General features: G+C 45.0%; 1 protein-coding gene and 1 long non-coding RNA gene across 2 annotated transcripts in view; one reads left to right on the top strand and one right to left on the bottom strand.

The window, feature by feature from the left end:
- LOC128897805 (uncharacterized) overlaps window positions 1-4,606 on the bottom strand; it is a 28,973-nt gene extending 24,367 nt beyond the window's left edge. Inside the window, exon 1 of the long non-coding RNA XR_008462601.1 lies at window positions 4,427-4,606. This is a non-coding gene — a long non-coding RNA (uncharacterized LOC128897805). The remainder of the gene's footprint in view (window positions 1-4,426) is intronic.
- The window catches only part of ZFHX4 (zinc finger homeobox 4), a 183,025-nt gene continuing 164,265 nt past the window's right edge, over window positions 2,248-21,007 (top strand). The window contains exon 1 of the mRNA XM_054167486.1: window positions 2,248-2,864. The gene's annotated coding sequence lies outside the window, so the exon portion shown is untranslated. The remainder of the gene's footprint in view (window positions 2,865-21,007) is intronic.

Genomic DNA, 21,007 nt, shown 5'->3' on the forward strand with positions numbered 1-21,007 from the left:
GATGTATTGTTCTCAGGTGTTGCTTCATCACGCTGCATTTAATTGTCTTCAGCCATAGGAAACGCGGGTCCATCCTCCAGCCACACACTGCAAGGGACAATGCATCTCAGCCTCCCGTCTCCCCTACAATTTCGGCTCCAAAAGCCCCTTTTTCATCCTTCCCTCTCCATCCGAGGGCCGCAAAAACGTGGCTGGGTTATTTCATTTTCACTCTGTTTGTGCGGGTTGGGTTGTTTTCCCCCACCGTATAAATAACGACACTGAATATCGCTGTTCCCCTCAGCACCCATGGTCACAGCACCCGTGGGGATCTGCTCACGGGCTTCCCACAGAGGAGCTGGTGCAGTGCTGAGGTGAGGTCTGAAGGATGAGTGAAGTTGCTCTCAGGAAGCCTCAAGCTGTTTCCTTAAGCTGGAGTCTTGGAGACGTTCCTGCAGTTGGAAGGTGTCTCTGGATTGGGGTAGGGCTCCTTCTATCTTCCCCACTGCATGGGCAGGCTTCAGACTTCGGGACAGCTGCATTTTCAGGCTGGAGATTTATTTTAGACTTGGTAGAGTTTTAGATTTGGTAGAGTTGGGCTCGATGTTCTAAAAGATCTGTTCCAACAAAAACGATTCTGTCATTCTATTTGCCTTTCCCCCCACCCCCCCTTCCTCTGTCCAAAAACTTTTTTGTTTTGTTGGTTTGTTTTTCTTTTTCTTCTCCTCCAAAACTATCAGGACCTTCACTCTGACCTTAAACATCTGCTTTTAGCAGTTCAGTTCCCTGACACTGGCCTGTGCTTCCTTCAGGGCAGCCTTAATTTATCATCAGGTGGAGATTTTCCTACTGGCATTAGTTGCAGTGCTGGCGAACCCTTCTCCTGGAGCAGAAGGTGTAGGGCCTAGAGAGGTGCAGGTTCTTTGCTGGTTTGATGTTGTTGATGCTGTGTAGCATGCGCGCTTCTAATGGAAGGTCGTGACAGAGCCTTGCTGGTGGTTTTGGCTGCGTAAGGCCTCAGCCAAGGTTTTGATGCATATGGCAGGAATCACGAGCTTCAAAGCCACATCAGCTGCAAGGCTGTGGTTCACCTGCACAGGGTCCTTGGTGCTGTAAATCTCTCTGGTGTGTGGCTGTGGCTGGGTGACCATTTCTGGAGTCGCAGCACCGAAAACCTGCATGTGCTGCTGCGGCGCACTCGCGTGCTCTTTGAAGAGTCATGTTTTTATCTCCAGTGGGGAGCGTTTTAGAGTGCGTCCATTCCTAGTTTTAGTTAATTATCTTTTAATGAAAGTGTCAGTCATACCCACATCTGTGGCGCGGGGGTTAAGATAATTAGATTTTCAAATGAGAAGCAATCTTCTTTAAACCCCACGCAGGAAAATATTTGTAGGAGATCCCCCATTTCTAATGACATCTGTATCTTTCTACCCTGGCTTCCAGCGCAGTAATCCCCACCCCTCCCCACGGGTCAGATGCGCCTGGTAAAATATAGTCGATCAAATATTAATAAAATATCAATGCTGGTTGGGAGAGCGGAGGACGCCGCGTGTGCACGCACCGGGCATGTATGGTATGCAAAGACACCCTTTCCTCTGATGTTTGCTTCCTTTGGAGGAGGTTGTTTATGGTTGGTATTGTCTATTCTGGATGGCTTTGCTTTTTACTTTGTGGGCATCTCCGAGCAATTCCAGGGTGGGCACCGATTAAGGTGCGGGGTGCCGCGGGTGGCGGGGCGCAGGTGGGGCGCGGGTGCCAGGCATGTGCCCGGCGTGCGGGACGCGAGCACACACGCGTGTGCACACCGAGCCAGCCTGGTCCCTGCCTGGGCAGCGATTGCCTCTCTCGGATAGATCATCTTTGCTCTAACAGCAGTGCCGTGCATCCATTATCCCCCTGCAAACATCTATTTTTCATTAAACCCCCATTAATAGAGAAGGGGCAAGTGAAAGCAAAGCAAGGCAGACAGACAGAAATATCTCCCTCATGGAATAATTAATTTGGACCCATTCCTTTTTTTTTTCCTCTAAGTTTGCAAACACTTAAAAGAGCAAGTCTGCCCCCCCCCCCCCCCCCCTTTTTTTTTTCTTTCTTCATTTTTAATTTTCCCTAGCCTGTGTGCCTGGTGCGTGTGTGTCTGTGTTACTAATGAAGTTTGCAGACTTGTGTTTGTATCCATGAGCTCCTTTCCCGCTGCCCCTTCTCCTCCTCCTCCTCCTCCTCCTCCTCCGGGCTGGCTCGGTGGCTTCCCGCAAAGTCCCCGGTAGCTCCCGGTAGCTCCCTCTTCTCCCAGCTCCGGGGCTTGCGCGTCATTTGCAGCCTGGAGAATGTTGATCACCTCACTAATTACACCTCTCTCTCTCTCTCCTCTTCCCTCTTCCCTCTCCTCTCCCTCCCTCTCCCTCTCTCTCTCTCTCCCCTCTCTCTCTCTCTCTCATTCCCAGAGTGCATATCGGGAATAGACACACAAAGACATGCGCACTCAACTTAATCAGCCATTTTTTTAAACAGGGCTAAAACGATAATAATTAGCAGAATAAAGACATATCGGATTTTCATTTCCTTTCCTCCTTTTCCCAACCCCTTCACAACCAAACAGCGAGACCGCGGTCGGCACATGCTTTAACAACTCCCGGACCCCAAAGGACCGCTCCATGCCCCCCACTTCTTGCTCAATCATTTTTATTTTCACCCAATAAAGTTGGAGGATTATTATTTTTTTTAATTATTATTATTATTAAATTTTTAATTTTTTTTTTTAATGAACCTTCTCTCGTTTGACTTGGATGTGATCAGCTGTTAAGTAAATAAAGCAAAACAAAACAAAACAAAAACAAAAAAAAAAGAGGCGAAGATCCAGTAGGAACTGCGAGGGGAAATGGAAAGTAAGTTTTTTCTTTAACTTTTATTGAGTAGTTTGTGTTAAATTTAGGTCGAGTATCGATTATCTTTCCAGGCTGATCTTGCACAATCTTTGATATTTCGCTCGCTCTCTCTCCCTCTCCCTCTCCCTGTGCCTCTTTCTCTCTCTCTCACATACACACACACACTCACATCCCTAGATCCCATGGATCTCTCCTCTCTCTCTCTCCCCCCTTTTTCTGCCTGTTTCCCCATTTTTAGGTGCAGTGTTGGCTCTCATTTGGGAAGGAGGGGCTGCTTTTTCTCTCCCTTTTCTGTCTCTCTCTCGCTTGCTTTTTTTATTCCGGGGGTTGCGTTCGGTTTGTGTATTTTATTTTCTTTTTCTGATGCTTTGGGGCTGTGCGTTCGGTGTGCTTTTTTTTCTGTTTCGGGCTGTAACTTTCGGATGAAGTGGAAGTCCCTGCTCAGCTTGCAGAAGAGGTTCAGGGGGTGCCCCCCACTTATTTATTTGGCTTTTTTGGGGGGTGGTAGAGAGCTCGGAGAGTGTGGAGGGGGGGAATCCTGTCAGCTTAAGAGAGACCTTACGGCTGTCACAAGAGTCACCGCTTGCCAGACCCTTCCGAGCTCGCACTCTGCTTTCGCAGCCCGGGCCCCCCGAAACTTTGAGGTGCTTTTTGAAGGCGCATTCCCCTCTCCCAGCCTCCTTCCCTCTCCTCCTTATCTCCACCCCGCCTCAGCCTCCCAAAGTTTCGCTTTCGGGCCAGGGGGAAGGTGGGGTGGGGGGGTGGAGGGAGATGCCAGCAGGGCAATGGGGACCCTGACTTCCTGCGTGTGTACAGGAGACGGTGTGGGGTGCTTTGTGCTCCCCATATTTTGGAGGTAGGTTTCTGAGGAGCAGAGACAGGGGTGGCAGGGAGTGCGTGTGGATCGCGCTGCTGGCAGCGTTCTCTGGCAGCAGGAGGAAGAGGAGCCCGTTAGGAGCGGTCCTGCCTTCTCGCTCGGCTTCGTGGCACGGCTCGGCTCGGCACGGCCCCAGCGGCAGCGGCTGCGGCTGCCGGCCGAGCCCCCAGCATCCCTGCGGAGCGGTGCCGAGCTGTGCCCAGCCGGGGGAAGGCTCCGCGCAGGGCGGGGGGCTGCTTTCAGCGCAGCCTTTCGGAGGTTTGACGAAGGGGGGGCGGCTGTTTTGCGGGACAGGGCTCATATTTATTTGTTTGCAGCCGAGGGCTGGGCTGTTTTGAACAAACCCAACGTGCACACGGGCAGAACAGCCGAGCGAAAGGAATGCCTCTGCTCCTGAGCAGCCAGCCGCGGCTCAGTGCCTGCTCGAACTGCTCGCTGCAGAATCAAGTGCATCCCTCTGCCCATCGCGGCGGCTCATGGCAGACGCATCCCTGCTTCCTTCTCTTTGCCTGACATGAAATTTCCTCCAAAAATGCTAATAAACTTTCTCCCCCCACCCCATCCGATGCCAACTTACGGCGGTTGCCCTCCACTCCTCCCCTCCTGCATCTCCCCGACCCACCTCCCCCCCCGCCCCAGTCTCCCCAGCAGCAGAAAAGGCAGGGGTTGGTATTTCTTTTGTTACCTGCGAGCCGGGCGGCCGAAGGTCTCTCCTCGGCTGCTCAGGGTCCAACCCAGAGAGGAGCCACATCAGCCGGCTTCAGCCTCTTTCACCTCAGCGCCGTCCCGAGGAGGCTTTAGCCACCATTCAACAACACACCCTCCTCCTCCTCCTCTTCCTCCTTTAGGTACCAAGGCAGTAGATCGCAAACCACAACACCCCCCCCCCCTCCAGCCCTCCCCCCCCCTCCTCACCCCCCCAACCATCCCCTCCCCACCAAAAAAAAAAAAAAAAAAAAAGGGAAAAAAAGGGAAAAAAAAAAAAGAAAAGAAAAGCCCAACCGAAAGACAACTTGCCAGGCTGAAGATGGTGGATTTACATTAAGTCAGACACAGGCAGGTTCACTCAGGAAGTCTGACCATCCCGTTTTCTGACAGTTGCGTTTCCTCGGCTGTATTCCGTCCTCCTCTTTCTTCCTCTCTCTCTCATTTTTTTTCTTTTCCTTTTTTTTTTTTTTTTTTTTTTAGTAATCTTTTTATTAGCCTCATTCTACTTTTAATCAAGGATTACGTAGTTGGCAGGAGGAAAACAAGCGAGAGAGCGAAAAGAGAGGGCTTGGGTACTTTTGGGGTGGTTTGCTGCGTGTTTTTTTTTTTATGGTGCATTTTGATATTATTATTATTATTATTATTATTATTACTGCTATTTTTTTCCCCCCCAATTGTGTTTCCCCTGGATTTGCAGTGGCTGGATCCTTGGGAGCGGTGGTGGAGCGTTTGAAAGGATCTTGTGTAGCGTTATGTTTTTAGTTTGGTGGTGGATGGATGGAAGAGGTTAGCGAGGAGCCTTTGCAGCCCTGCTTGTTGTTGGTTAGGTTGAGGCAGAGACTTGGCTGCGATTGGGACGCGACTGTGACATGGGCATCGATCGCTTCCATTGAGAGCAATGCAAAAACACAGCCTGGGTATGTAACACTCTCAGTGCCATCAACACTTGTTTTACTTTATATTTACTGGCAAAAAAAAAAAAAAAAAAGAAAAAATCCAGACCAAAAAACCAACCCAACCAACCAGTACCTGACAGAGCGATCCGCAGTGCTTGCCTTTGAAATAAGGAATATCAGCATTTGGCTGGGAAGGTGCACAAAGAAGACTGGAAATAAACAGGGGGTTGAAGGTTGGGGTGTGCATGTGTGTATGGGGGAAGAGCCTTGATCATCATTGCTCCACTTCCTATTCAACTGACTGTATTTAAGGAGTTTCTCTCTTTTCTTGACTTGGGGAGGGTTGGGGGGAGATCCTACTAAACTGGTTGAAATCAGACAGTCAACCTTGAGGGAATATCTGCTGGTTTGCTTGCAGGGGTTTTGCGGTTGCAGCCGGGAGGAAGGCAGAGAGCAGAAAAGCTGGGGCTAGCCAGCTGTTTTAACCTCTGGCACCTGGCTCCAGAGCTGGGGCTCACCAGGATTATTCAGTTATTCGTGCTATCTGTGCTTGAATATTTATAGCGTAGGAGCTGGAGATCCACACAGGGCATCGTAGCATCTCTTTATCCTTCAGTCGCAGGCTTTTTAGAGTTGGGCAGCATAAACATGTGTTCAATAGTTTTCATTTTTATCATAATGGACAGAGAGAGTCAGTGAAATACAGAATGGGGGGGTGTGGAAAGTGTAAATCTGCAAAAGTGAAACCTACCCAAGGAACAAAGAAAGGTCAGGTAGAATGTCTGTGCAAAGCCACAGCAATGGTACCTGCCTTTGGGTTTCTGCGGTGGTCCTGCTTTATTCTTCTCTGAAACGAAACTTACCCACTTAGATCCAGTTAAAACTAAAGGGAAAGCTGTGGAGGTGACAAATGGCATCGTGGGCATCTCTCAGGATGGGCAGGCGGGCGTGCGCCTCTGGTTTTGGCTGGTTTAGGTTTATTTGTGAAGATCAGAGAAAATGTATAAAGGGGGCTGAGAAAAAGAAGGGGGTGGGGGGGGAAGCCAACAAAAACCCAACACTGTTTAATATTGCAGAATTTACTGCTTCCATTCTGACCATGAGCCTAAATTTACACAATGAAATTTGATTATCTCTAATAACAATATTAGATCCTGCGCTGGATGGATGAGAATTGAGGTGGTTTTGTTGATTGCAAGGGTTTAATGTTGCATTTCAGAATCTGATGTGGTTTAGCCTCCCTTCCATTAACTGGAAAACCCCTGAGGTTTTACAATTATTTCTTAAAGATAATACATTTAAGATTGCATTGGTAGGCTGAAGAAAAGTCATAAAGGCAAGAAGGGAAGCCCTTAATAACTCTTGAGATTCAGACATGTTCAGCAGTTAGATTGGCTCTGACTTCACCAAGGGTCGACAATGTGTCATTTCCATGAAGCCAAATTGCCCTCTGCCTATATGATATTAATGTGCAAATCAATATTTCAGGGATTAAATTTCCCTTCTTCATTTTTTATGGTTTCTACCTCAATAAGTCTCAAGTCTATTAGAAGAGGCTGGATGATTTAAAATCTTTCACTGCAGAATGGCTTGTCGGAGCCTTGTTTCACAGACCGCTCCTGGATTTTCCTTCTAAAAGACTAAAGGCATTCCAAGGAAGTTGGTAGTGGAGATAGGGGCAGGCTCGCTCTTATCAACCTCTGGTTCGATTAAGGGCTTAAAAAGGTATTGAAAATATAATATATGTGCTTCTGTAATATACATACATTCTGCTGCTTGAAAAATATTATGTTAATCACCTATTGATTTATTTCCCAATCGATGGGAGCTCCTTTCTTATTAGTGATTTGTTCAGCATTCTTCAGCCTTGTTGTTAATTTTCCTAAGCAGCATGCATGAATTAATCTGCTGGTAGAATGTGTTTTGGGTTTGGTGTTGGGTGGTTTGTTGTTTTATTTTTTTTTGGTTGTTGTTGCAGTTTATTTTTTCTCTGAAGCATATTTAAAAGCAGGCATTTTTGACCTCTCTAAGCCAACAGTTTGTTGGTAGAGGGAGAACCAGGGCACTGCTTGGATTCAGCATTGTTTTAATGAAGCTATAGGGGTGTTTGGTAAATATTTTGTGATTCCTGCTCAGATGCTTATCAGCAAATGTTTATTGAGAGCTTCTGCTGAATATTCAGGATCAGTTAAAAATTGAATATATATATGTATATATATAAAGGAACTACCTGATCTGGAAGGAAACAATACATGACAGAGAATTTAGGTCAAAATGGGAGGTTGTGACTTTATCACACCATCTTGGGAAGGCCCTACTGTCTATCATTTAGTGTTGTTTTATAGTCTTAGACCATCTGGACCAAGTTCCGCACAGCTGCATGAATTTCATATGTGATAGAACATTTTTTCCATTCAGTGTGAAATGTTCCTTCCTAAAAACGTACACCAGACTCGCTTAATTTAGTCTGCTAAAAGAAATGCACATGAAAAAGGACAAAAGGCTCTTTAATCTCCACAAGCTGTTTGTTTTTCTTCAAGATTCCTGTCTGTTTGGGTTTGAAAAGTCATGTTTATTGAGCAGATGATTCTGAGGTGTGACATTAAAATAATATATGATTTTTTTTTAAATGGGGTGTGTGTGTGTGTGTGTGTGTGTGTGCTGGTTTCTCTTCTCCCAGTTAATTTGCAGAACTACTTTTTATGCCTGTCAAAACACAGAGTTAATCTATTCTTATTTACAATTAATCTCAATAAAATTAATCTTAACTATGCCTTAGTCAGTAGCTTAAAATATCTAATTATATTCAATTAACTGCTGTCATAGTAATTAACACTGCTTAATTGCCTCTGCATATATTTATGTAAAGCTCATTAGTTACTGCTCGCTTTTTTTTTTTTTCCCCTCTTTCCCCTGTTCTCTCTCCCATTTTTGTGGCTCTCAGAGAGCACTGGCATTAAACCTAGCCTGAGTGTGTGACAGCTTGGGTCTTGGAATACCTCTGACAATGGCCAGACGTGTGCTGGTAACCTGTTAGGTGGGCAAAGAGTGGAGTTTTCCTCTGCAAAAAGGGTACCGGATCTGGGGTGCTGGAGAACTTCCAGTCCAGTGCCCCCCACCCCTACCACTTCACCCTTTCTGCTATCCCAACGCAGAGAAAAATGTTTTCTAGCCTTGTTGGTAGAAATCTGAGAGGCCAGGTTAAGCTTTGTGTTTATAAATGAAGAGCTTTTCTGCATCTGCCTTGGGGCTGTACCCAGAAGGCAGGGCTTTGCTGCTTCAGATTCAGCCAAAGGGTTAAAGACTTGGCCAAGGTTCAAACTGAGAAGCGCCCAGGGAAAGTGCATGTGAATATGTACAAGTTTCATGTAATTAGTGCTTAATTATATTAACATATGCAAATTGTCAACTTAGGAGCTTGTTGAGCTGGCAAAGATCAGCCCGGCACAATTGCTGTATTGTTCTGAAACAATAATGGATTTCAAGTTGGATTGTGAAAACACATAACTAGCTATCTAATTTAACTCATACCATGGTGAAATTTCATTAGTCTCCATGGAGACTGGTTTAATTGTGCTGACTAATGTTCTGGGCCGCAGAATGTCCTAAAAAAGAAAGCCTTGTTTGCCTAATCCACCTTACAATGACACTTGTTTGTACATGTTTCCCTTGTGTGAGAATTTGCATATGCAAATAAATAGTTTCTCTGCCCCATTTGTCATGGCTGTTCATTACCCATGAAGAGGACATTGTTACTAGGCTGTTACTGAGTCTCCCAAGACAGGATAGTGTCAACCAGTCCAGCCACATTCTTTCATAATTTGTTTCTGATTAATAGACCAGAGTGGGGCTCATTCTATTCAGGCCTCTGCAAAGGGAAGGTCAGTTCTGTCACTGAAAAGAGTTTCCGCAGCAACTGAAGTTTTTTTCTCTTCCCTTCTTTTCTTTCTTTCCACCCCCCATCCCCCTCCGCCCCTACTCCCTCCCTCCCTCCCCACCCTTGGCTTAAAATAATCATATTTAAAAATAATGTATTCTTGCTCTAAGGAATACCTCCACTAATAATCTCTGGTTTCCTAAAGCAAAAGATAGGAAAATAAAGGAGATTCTGGTATTGGAATATTAATCCTGTTTTTGACAGAAAGGTAAACTGATATAATTGCTTTTCAGTCGCAGGAATGGGGGTTTATACAAGTGTGAAAGCATCGGAAAAGGATTAGCATTTTTTTGCATAATGAAAAGCTCTGCTGAATAGGGCACTGAATGGTTGACTGAATGACTGAGATGAAAGGAAGATGAAAATGCAGGCTCCTCTTTCTTTCTGCCTCTGTTCAGCTCTCCCTAAAGTTATGTTTGTCCAAGACTTGAGAAAACAAGCAGAAGCGCCGATTTTGGGAACTCTTAGCGGGCTGCTATCGTCATGTGAGGTAATATCTGAGAGCAGCGCGGCCAGGGGATGAGCAAAGGCAGCTTTGCGAGGAGGGGAGCTCCAGCAGCATGACAGGGAAACCAAATATTGACTATTGGGTATCGAGGATTCCCAGCACTTTGCTGGGGGGGGGGGGTGGTTGGGGGGGGAGGTGGTGTGGAAGGCGAGAAAGAGGGAGGAGCAGGGCTGGCAGGGAGGGAAGGAGCTATTTTGGAAATTGCCAATGGAAATTATGCATCAAGGCATAATAATCTAATGAAGTTTGGTATTCAGGGAAGTGGGGTTTAGTCAATATCTGCTTTAATTATTAAACTCTTGCTCTTTTGGAAAAAGTTACCAATTCTGACTCAGTGCAGAGGCTTTTCAGCGGTGTCAGAGCCTGGTGGAGGGAAAAAAAAGGCGACTTGTGGGTTCTGCTCTGAACGTGGGGAAAGCTTCCCCAGCTGGAAACCCAGAACATGCAGCTCAGGAGTGGGGTTCCCAGCCTGACCCCAGCAGCATGCTTGGCCTGCTGAAAGCATTTGGATCCCGCTAGATCCAGGTGGCGAGAAGGGCCCCAGCCTCCTCCTGCAGCCAGCTCTAGCCCCCACTGCCTTCAACTGGAGCAGGATCAGGCCCCCAGACAGGGCTGCAACTGGTTAGCTGTTGACAATGTGATCAGTGCTTCTAATTATGTTCTCTCAACAGTAATTAAGGCAGTTAAAATACCATGAGTGTTGAGCCACTTTTGAAAGTGGGAAGTGGTTCTTTTGTACGTATGTAAATCAAATGCAGTGTGAATAATTATTTGTCTGGGTGCATATTAAATAGGCTCCCTTTCCCCCCCCCCCCCCCTTTTTTTTTGTCAGGTCAACATAATTACTGATTTAGAGCTGCTGTGGAAAAGTGTTGGTAGTTAGGCTAAATATTAACTTATCTGGTGGATTTTTTGGGGGGGGAGGCTGGATTTCTGGCTTGCAGGATGTTTATTTGTTAAATGCTTGTTAGTTCGGTCCTGAGCTTGAGCTGATGGTATTTAAACAGCTAGAGATGCCTCTAAGAAATGAGGATTGTTTGTGGCTAAACAGAGTAAAACTTCTCAATGCAGGAAGAGCTGGCTAAGAATAAAGTCACAAAAATTCTCTCTTCTTAGGCAAAGTTAAAGACCTTCTGTGGGGTTTGAGAATGTTTTACTGCGAACTTTATGAAATTCCTTCAACCTCCTTTTAAAGGAAGGGGACTGGGGGATATTCTTTCATTCTGGGAACAGCTTATTAGTCTATTGCCATAAGAAAAATGTGTTAATTTAAAAAATAAATTCATTTGTATTTTAAAATATTGTTAACCAAGCACCATGTGTTGTCTCTGGCAGCGTTCCAGCCACTGTAGGACTGGATAACACATGGGTTAATAATAACTTATGTGATGTCTGCATTCTTACTGAATGGGCAGGAACCCAGCACACAGAGATGCTGGGATTCAGGATTTTACTGAATAAGGTGTAAACCAGAATGTATTTATGTGAACCGACTGAGGAAACAGAAAGACATGTGTTGCTTGGTTGTAGTTGGTGGCTGTAGTAGGTAAAACATGCCTGGGAGGTTCTGTTGTGTGGTTGCGGAGATTTGTTGTCTTTGATAGGGGTGAGAAACACGTTTATTGATAGCAGAGTTCAGCAGACCTGTAGAGAGGAACTTGAAGGGCAGCAGGTTTAGTCTTTCCTGTGTATGACTGTTCCTTTTCAACAGCCACTCCATGGCACTTTTGTGCCAGCATTTTCCTTATTACTGCAGCTGAGTTCCAAACTAAGCCAGGAAAGTTGGGACCAGACTGAAATGTGGCAGTTGTGCCGAGGAATGATTTTTTCTGCCATAAACAAAATATTCTGAGGAATGGCTTAATGAAGTTTATGTGATCAAAAGAGAAGATGCTCTCCCACATGTTCACACTACTTAGAATCAGCTTTCAATTAAGAGAAGGAAGAATAAATATGAAGAGAGATGTGAAGTGAAGGCAGTTTGTCCAAATTACATTTTATTTGTTTGTGGGACTTTTGAGAAGAGTTTCAAAGATGCTCAGGAACTGGGATCTCTGTCCAGACAAAGCTGGCAGACCTTTAGTACTCGTGGGGTTGTGACAAACTCTGCCAGCTCTCAAGAAGTTGTTGTAGGCCTTCAGGTCAAGAGTTCACAAACTAAAGGCTGCATAGACAGGCTAGACCAGGATGACTCTGAAAACAATCATTTGCCATATAGATTGCAGCAGAACCAAGGGATGCCCACACTAGAGGTACCTATAAAACTGTGTTTAAATAGCCAAACATTCTGCTTCTGAAACAAAGAAATCCTTACAAAATACCTGGATTCTTCCCATTCACCCCAAACCAAATGAGGACTTCTCTAAACCTGGAGGAGTGATATAGGTGTAAAATTGGCCAGATGTGCAGGTTTGATATCAGCAGAACTGGAATCAGACCTTTAGTGGGTTGAGAATGGTCCTCTAAAGTGAAATGTGTAAGTTTCCATCTCCTTTGGTGCTACTGTTTCATTCTTAGGGGTGATGTGCTTAGGGCAGAAGGCACCAAGAGGGTCTGTGTGAAAGAGGTTTTCCAGAGGGGCTGCTGGGGGGGGGTCAGTTCTGTTCCTTTTCCCAGGTAGCAGCAAAGCTGAAGGTCTGAGAGCAGCAGCTGCTGAAGGCTTGCTCCTCCCCATTTTGACACCGAAGCTGCCTTATAAATTCACCTAATCTGAGCTGACAGGGCACCTGTCACTGGTGGCGCTCCACTGTTTGGGGCTCTGATGGAAACCTGGAGTAATCCCAGTTATTTCCACACTTGTTCCAGAAGATGGTAATGTAATAGATCAGCATAATCCCTTTCTGAGGAATAACAAAAACATAACTTCCTCCGCTCCCTTCGCTGGTCGGGGTGGGATCCTCTGATTTTAGCATTCAGAGAGCCAGAGGTTTTATAAGAAGAAAAGGGGGTGGGGGTGGGGGAGGGTGTGAAAGATCCTTGGATTTGCCAAGTGTTACACGAGGATTTCAAATGCCAGTGGTTTTCCCTTGTGAGAAAGCATGGCTGTCCACTTTCAAATGAGAGTTTCTCCCTCTTTGATGCCTAGTTTTCCACTTGCCTTCCCTACTCCAGAAAAAAAGGATCTGAGTGAAAAGTAGCTCCTTAAACGAGCAACTTATTCCTGTGGGCTTCATTCTGGTCCTTGTATTTATTTTATATATATATTGAAATATGGTTATTGATTTTGTTTACAGCACCAAGGGTTTAAATTAAAGAAAATGTAACACATCTAAAGTAAATTATTTTGCTGTATGGCAAATGCCACCCCTCAATCCTTCAGTTCCTTTGAGTTTTATAAACCTCTCACCAAAAAAAAACCCCAAACAAAACCCAACAAAGCCCCTTTTTCTGCCACTGTCACTACTGTGCATCAACAACCAGCGACCACCACTCTACTGCAGCACAGCAGTGTGCTTGGGACTTTATCCAGCAGGTGCAACCCATGGCTGGAGGAAGGCAAAATGTGATTTTTCACTGGTTTGTCAGCCAGCACGCACTGGGACAGGCGTTCCAGCTCCAGTGAAAAGCATCACCGGAGTTTTTAAGTCCCAACTGGTCTGACCCGTGGATTTCTCTTCTCGCCTGACGGATGGTTTTCCCAGCGCTGCTGCTGCTGCTGTTTCCAGTTTTGACCCAGGGCCTCTTCCAAAGTCCAGCGCTGCCTCATCGATTTCCCCGGGCTTGGATCAGGTCCTCGCAAAGAGGAGTGTCAGCCACTGAGGCACCCGCCGCCATTCAGGCAGCAGCAGGTCAGCGCTGCCGGGCAGCCACCGCCACACCGCCCTGGCTCCAGGCCCAGCCCTGCTCCCCAGCCCAGGCCTGGCCCCTGCTCTGACCCGACTTGGCCCTGTGGTGGGAAGCTCTTGCTGAAATCTCAGGGCAGATCAGTGTGGTCACTACTTTCTCTTCTTCCTGAAGCAGGGAAAACCAACGAGAGACAATGGAGTAAAAAATGTTAATTTTTAGGTATAGCAGAACCCGGGAGCCTGAGAATAATTGAGCTACTACAGAGCCAATTCGGCCATCTGGAGACTTTGACGTGTCCAGAAAAAAAAGGGAGTGGAGGGAGTGAGGGGGGAGGAGAGAGAGACCTTAAAAATGAAGGAATTCATTCCCTGTTGTTGAAATGTATTCTCCAGGCAGCACAGGTCTCCCAGTGGCTTGTGCATCAAAGCTGTGCGGACTGGAACAACTGGTGTCCTGCCACAGTTGGATGCGAAGGTTCCTATGGCCCAGCACTGAGCTTACTACTCGGTATCAGTTTGTTTTTCAGTGCTCTGCCACTACTTAAAAATAGATTTTGAAGCTGTTTGAATATATTGGGGTTTTTTTTTCATCTCTTCCCCAACACAAAGGCAGTGATTTATAAATGCTCCTGGTTTCGCCTGTAAGCTGTACAGGAAAGGTTGAATCTGCTTTTGGCTTATTGTTTGTTTGTTTGTTTTTACCTGCTTTTAGTCATTGAAGGCAAAGGTGTCAGAAATCTTTAAGGTTTGTTTTAAGGGGGGGGGAGAGGGGAAACAATCTCTGGAATTTAAACAAACGCCGAATTGTGTAATGGTTTGTCTGGGAATGACTTAGGCTGCACGGTGTAATGATATTTTATTAGCTGTCATTTGTTTTGGGGGAAGAAACTGGTGATTTTCTTTTTTTACGTCGTGTGTTACGTGAAAACTTAGCACCGAAACGGGACGGACCCCAAACGCGAATGTCTCACCAAACGTGGGACAGGAGTTGCCCAAAAAGTGAAGACTTGAGAAAAAAATCAGGGTGGGTCGTTTCTTTTCCTGAAACGAAGCAGGGCACAGATTAGGAGCCATTAAGGTTTGCCAGGAGTTGCTGGTCATAGAAGGCTGTTTAAGTGCTCACTGTCAACAAGGAAATCATGGGCAGCACTTAAAGTGGCTCACCTCTGATTTATTCATAAACCTCACACGAGCACTTGGCTTTGTTCTTGCTCTGGTAAGGGGGAGCCGATGCCAATAAGAACAGGAATAAAGAGCTTCTTGCATGGTCCAAAAGTGAATAGCACTTTATCTCAAAGCATGACCTCCATTCCCAAGATCTGTTGTGTTACAGTTGACTCTGCTGGATGTGTATTCTCAGATGAATTGCTAGAAGAGGTTACAACAAATATATACTTTGTAAGCCCTCTAGATGTAACAAGAACTGTGTAACTGGAACTTAGGTTCTAACTTGACAGCAAGGTTGTGGTATTCATCGTGAACTGGGAGATTTCCGCTTCAGACAGCGCTTCGTGTCGGTGGTTTTTTACCCTGAGTCAGAAAACACTGCGATTGTGTGGCTGGGAGTCAAGAGGAACATTTTATATTCTTTAAGGGATTCACGTGAGAAATAGTCTGATAAAAGTCAGCCTGGAGAAACCTGAAGCCAAAAAAAGTGGAAAAGCAAAAAAAAAAAAAAAAAGGAAAGAGGGGAAAAAAAAAAGCTGACTTGTTTTTTAGGCAGATTTGTTTTGCTGCTTCGCTGCTTTATTTTTGTTTCTCTAAAAAAAGGCAAAGCAGCGCTCCCAGTCCAGGATGGGGGAAGGGACCTTTCCAGGACGGTCAACTGCCATGTTTGCACTGGGGCAGAGGTTGAGTACAGTTACTTAAATCCCCAGAGAAACATTTAGTTAACGCCAGTCCCTTTCTGATCCCGTCTGAGTCTGCTCTCCCTCTCTGCTGGCTTTAAACGCAGTCCGTTGGTTGCTATGTTTAGGTTCCGTTTTTAAACCGGCTTGCATTTTCACCACAGATTGGAGCAAAAGAGTCATAATGGAAGACAGCGCCCAGAGTTAATGATACGTCTTTGATAAAGCAGTCCTCGTGTGCAATCTGATCACAGCCATCAGCTCATTTGTCATGGCTGAAGTGAAAATGTCAGGACCAATGAGTGTATCAGTGCTGAAGGGGGCGAAAGGGCTTTTGGAGACACTTTTGTGCTGGGAGTGGGCCATAGCTTAGATGCAGCTCTAGGGAAATACTGGGATTAGCCAACTCTGTGCACAAATCCCTAGCATAACAGAATTAGTTGGGAAAATGAGGTTTGTTGGGGGGGGGGGGAGAGGAGAAATAAATCTGTAGAACTGCTCTAGGCTGCAGCCCAGGAACTATGCATAACAGCAAGGCATTTTATTACAATACTGCTAGCAATGTGAAGGTACACACGTTCCAGCGAAAAGGCACAACTGGTAGCCAGCATTGTAACAAAACCCATCTTCATGCCTTTTGCACGTGGAAACAGGTTTGCTTCCAGCATGAAGAAGGTGCATTTAAAATACACACAGCCTCCACAGCCTTAAAAGGCTGGGACCCTGAAAAGATTGCTGAGTTGGTCACAGAGGGAATTAATGCAACATACTTAGAGACAGACTGATGCTGATAATCTTTTTGCGTGGGTTAGTTCAATGAAAAGGTAAGGGCAGTCTTTTCCTCTTTACTGGGGAGGTGTAATTCATGCTATAGGATTGTAGTACAGAATTGTGGAATTGTTTGCCAGACTGGGACTCCGGTATGGCTTAGCCTCTTCTCTTTTTGGCCTGTCCAAGGTGCTTCTGAAGAGTATCACAGCAGGTAGGTGAGGGATAACCTGTTGCATGTGCCTGCCTCACCATGATTGCAAATGCTAATCTTTTGGACCTCTGAAGAGCAAGGTTTAAAAATCCCTCATGGTTTGGATTTGTTTGGTTTTTTTTTTGTCCATGTTCATTGTGAGAACTCTGGATACTTTCAGCAGCCAGCTTCCATTCTGTTTTCCAGCCTTGGTAGACTCACGATCTCAGTGGTGTCCTGTCTAACCGCTTTGCCTCTCTCTCAGCATTGGGTTTTCATTTGTCACCGCTTGGCTTTCTTGGAAACCTGCTACTTGTCCTTCGGTACTCCTCGTTTTGCATCTTGTTACGTGCCTAGGAAGAGCAGGGTGCTTTTGCCACTACAATGCCCATTAAAATGCTGAAGGAAATTGATTTCTTTGAGGTGAGGATCCTACTTGCCAGTCCTATTCTGCTGCTGTGGAGCTGTGTAGGTGTCTAAGCAGGTAATGCCATTGCCTGCACTGTGCCAGCCCAGGAGGGGTGAGCAGCAGTGAGTTATTCCATCGCCAGTGTGTGGAGTGGTTCCTGAGGACTTGTCTGACTGCTGGACGTGTGTGGATAATTGTCTGTCTGTCTGCACCAGTTAATAATGGCTGTTTGCCCATGGAGGGGATATTTACCTGGCTTGCTCTACTTACCACGTGGCTGACATTGCAGAATTGGGGTGTTCTACCTTTGCAGGGGTGCAGCAGGCTGCCTGCACTGGGGCTGAGAGCTTTGCATGGTGTTGCTGCGGGTCAATCATTTTTCCTTTGGATTAATGGAAGGCTGAGAAAGAAACAGGAAGTTTGGCGTTGGCTCCACACTGATCTGATAGCTGCCACCCTTCTGCAAGGCCTTGGAGAGGGAGCAGCATGGTGGAGGAGGGCACCGGCCCTCGCCATGCCCTGGGGTACCCATGTGGCCGTGCCTGTCTGTGGCAGGGAGTTCTCCCTTCCTTTGTTGTTTCCCCAAACCTTGGGTGTAAGTTTGGCAGCAGGCAGAAGGAGCAGGTATGCTGCTTGGGGCAGGGTGGAGAGCAGGGGCTGCCTGGCAGAGCCTTCAGCTAAGGCTCAGATGCCAGGGGATCACCTCTGGTAAGCCTTGGCCTCCTTGCAGCAGGCTTGCAGCTAGCCTGTGAGGCTGCCTTTTATGTCCATGGGCTTCAGACTTGTGGTCATTCTGGGCCTTCTTGTGCTATGATCTAAAGATGCTAGGTGACCTGGAGTCTGGTTTAGAAACGTGGCATAAAGCCACAGCCTTTAGACCCCAAACGCTTCTCTGCTTCTGCATGTCAGAGTGAGTGCAGCAGCAGAGTAATTTATTTAATCCAACTTAGTAGTTCTCTTTGTTAGCAGTCTGCAGATTCCTGCCATTTCACGTACAGTGAATTGTCCTCTTTCAGATAATGCGCTTGTACAACCTCTTTGTTGTTGTTTTGTTTCTTTAATTCTATTGATTTACAGTATGGAAGTGAAACATCTGATACCTGTTTCCTGCACTTTGACTGTACGTAGTTAAAGGAGCTGATGAGATTCTTCCCTCCCTTCCACAAGCCCTTTAGCTGTTTTAAATGTATAATTATCATTGCATGTCATTTGATAGCTGCACTAATTGCTGCCAACCATTGTCTGTTTGCACTTAATGCTGAAACCTGATCAACATCCTGCTTTGGTTGATGTTTGGTGGTAAACTTTAATTAACTCTTATTGCATTGAAGAAGAGCTCAGTCTCTGTGCTAACTAATCATTTACCTTCATTATGTCCTGACAGCTCCACTTGTTCCTGGTACTAATAGATACACCAGTCAGTAAATAAACCTGCAAACCCTCATGCCTTGAAGTTGTTCCACATTGGTGTTTCGTTGCTTAAAGTATAAAAGCATAAAGATAATTGTTTCAGTCCGCTCTGTACCCCTGCTTTGCCAGACACCAAGCCCAAATTGCCTTTTTTCATGCTAGACAATATAATTTTAATAGTAACTGTAGATTTCAGATAACATTATTCCTTCAGCATGGTTCCTATATACATGCATCTTTTGAATCAATACAATTAAGCTTGTCTCCTGTTGGAATTCTTGTAATTATTTTTCCTGAAATACTTTTCCTGTAATGATATTGAAGTTAAAGTAATCAGGTTACTGGCAGATCATGTAAAATTCAACTCAAAATTGCTGGCTGCTTGATTTTAATTTGTCTGACATCAAGTTTGTTTGAAAAGGGATAATATGTGGTTAAACCAAGGAGCTTATAATTATAGTTGACATTTGTTTGTTTATAATGAAATCTAATTAAAGTTCATACATTTTAAAACACAAAAGTTAATTACTGAATTGCTCACTTCACTTATGCACAGCAGTCAAATTAACTTGCGGAGCAGGGGGAAAAAAAAAAGGAAGACAAAAGACTCTGCATAATAAAAACAAAATGCCCAGCTGATCTTGGCAATACAAAACAAATTTGCCATGATAATATTCTAGAAAAAAAACAAAAACACAAAGGCTTTATTAATAACTAAACTGTTTCAAAAGCATCCTGTATTTCCACTGACCAGGCTGCTTTTAATCCAGAGTCATATTTAAATGTTTAACGTGATTTGCAGTATCCACAGCTTGCCTTTTTTTTCTTTCCCCCAGATGCATAATAGGAAGAGCCTTGCTCTCTTGTAAAATGTGCTCAAAAAGCTCCAGTCTTTTATTATGTTGGGTTTTTTTTTTTTGTCCTTTGGTTCCCTCAAGGCTCTTTCTGAAGTCATCTGGAGTTGTAGTTACATCTCCCTGAGACCTGGAATGTTTGCTTGACTACCTGCCTAGTGCTCATTTCTAGACAGGTGATTGCAGAATTTTTAGCATGCAAGAAAATGAATATCAGGCAAACAAAAAGAGTACTTCACCATTTATTTCACAGCGGGGTTTGAGACGGCAAAGGGGGAGGCAGGTGAATATTGTAGAGCCACTTTGCCTCCCTAGTCATGATTTGTTAGCTTTGCAATGCAATCTTACCTTCCGCGTGTGCTGACAGAGGACGCAGGCAGACTTTGGTGGAATCACAAAGTTTGTGATGATTCAGACTTGGAAAGGTGATGCTACTCTGCTTTACACCAGTGAGGCATTTAAAAATCACGCTTCCTTATGCTAGCGTTGCATTGTTGCTCAATGAGATGTAAGTTGAAGGAAGCAAACCCCTCTATTTCTGTAATGTTTCTCTCCAATGCTGTGAGTGCAAAGGATCTCTTTGATAGTATTTGAGAACAGGTGACAGATCCAGGCAGGGGGATTTTTCACCAAGACAATTAGGATTAATTTTCTAGCTGCTTCTATTTAATTTAGTTCCATGCGAGTTTAAAACAACATCTAATGTAAACTAACTTCAGCCAGAGTTAAAGAGATTAGATGATGAAAGCTTTACAGATTGGGAGTATTGACATACGAATAAACACAGTAAATATGATTTATTAATTCCTAAAATGATTGATGCAGCAAATTTCTTGAAAGGAAAAAGGGGAATATGGATCTGATAGCTAAGCTTTACATTTAGCAGGATTATTAACTTGAACTTCCAAATGTAGTGGGGATTTTGGGGGTGAAAAGGGAGAGTGTGGGGGCTTTTCTCATTAGTGGCCTGCTTGTAAAATGGAGTGTAATTTACATAACCTTTCATGGTGTATATTGTGTGTGTTATAACACAGGGGCTGATTGATTTGTAGATTAGTATTTATTTAGTAAAAGAAAATCAAAGGGATTAAGCAGTCATCATTTTAACTCTTAATCCTGCTTTGCATAGATGAGACAAAGGGAGATGATTAATGTTCACTGGGTCACTATCATTCAGATGTGCACCTTTCTCCCAAAAGAAAGAAAGAAAGGGGAAAAGTTGGTGCCTCCTCCTCGTATTGGCAAACAAGAGTTTTCTGGCAATACTTTAGCTGATTAGGCCATTCTTCATCACTAATGAAGTAATCACTGGAGAACCTCAGTGTCAGGTGGAAGAGTGGAAATATGGTATGGAAGTGAGAATGAGAAGGATAATTACGGTTCATGTTCTTGTCTCACACCACCCTGAACTCTTAATGCTCACTTAGAACAAACACAAGTGTAAACTGGTGAGTGTTTGGGGGGGGGGGGGGGGGCTGGAATAAACCCCCAACCTAACAAAAAGCAGCCAAATTTGTTTGCAGACCTATCCTGTCTTGCATAATGGTTGCAACATTTCCCTGAGACAGTCAACAACAACAACCACCAGAAGAGAAGAAACATATTGCACAGTAGCTTTGTCAAGCTGAGCTTGCTGAGCTGGCTTTTAAAGGGAGAACAGCTGCAGCGGTTTCATTAAAGCTGTAGAAAGAAAACAGGGGAGTAATGCAACAGTTCTTCACCATTACAATTAAATTAAAAATTCCAAAGCCCGTAATAGCGTTATGGCCATTGTGTACACTTTCCCCCTTGCTCCTCGGGATGGAAAACAAAGAGGCAAATCCTCTGCTGCCAGAGAAGGAGAGAGCTGATCAGCCTCGGGAGAGCGCATTGTGAGAGTTCAGGAATCAGCTGCGGTGATGTTTGGTCCTAGCCTTTGTGGTTGATAAGAGGGACACGAGAGGAAAATAAT

The sequence above is a fragment of the Dryobates pubescens genome, chromosome 14, assembly GCF_014839835.1.
Source record: "Dryobates pubescens isolate bDryPub1 chromosome 14, bDryPub1.pri, whole genome shotgun sequence".
Classification (NCBI taxonomy): domain Eukaryota; kingdom Metazoa; phylum Chordata; class Aves; order Piciformes; family Picidae; genus Dryobates; species Dryobates pubescens.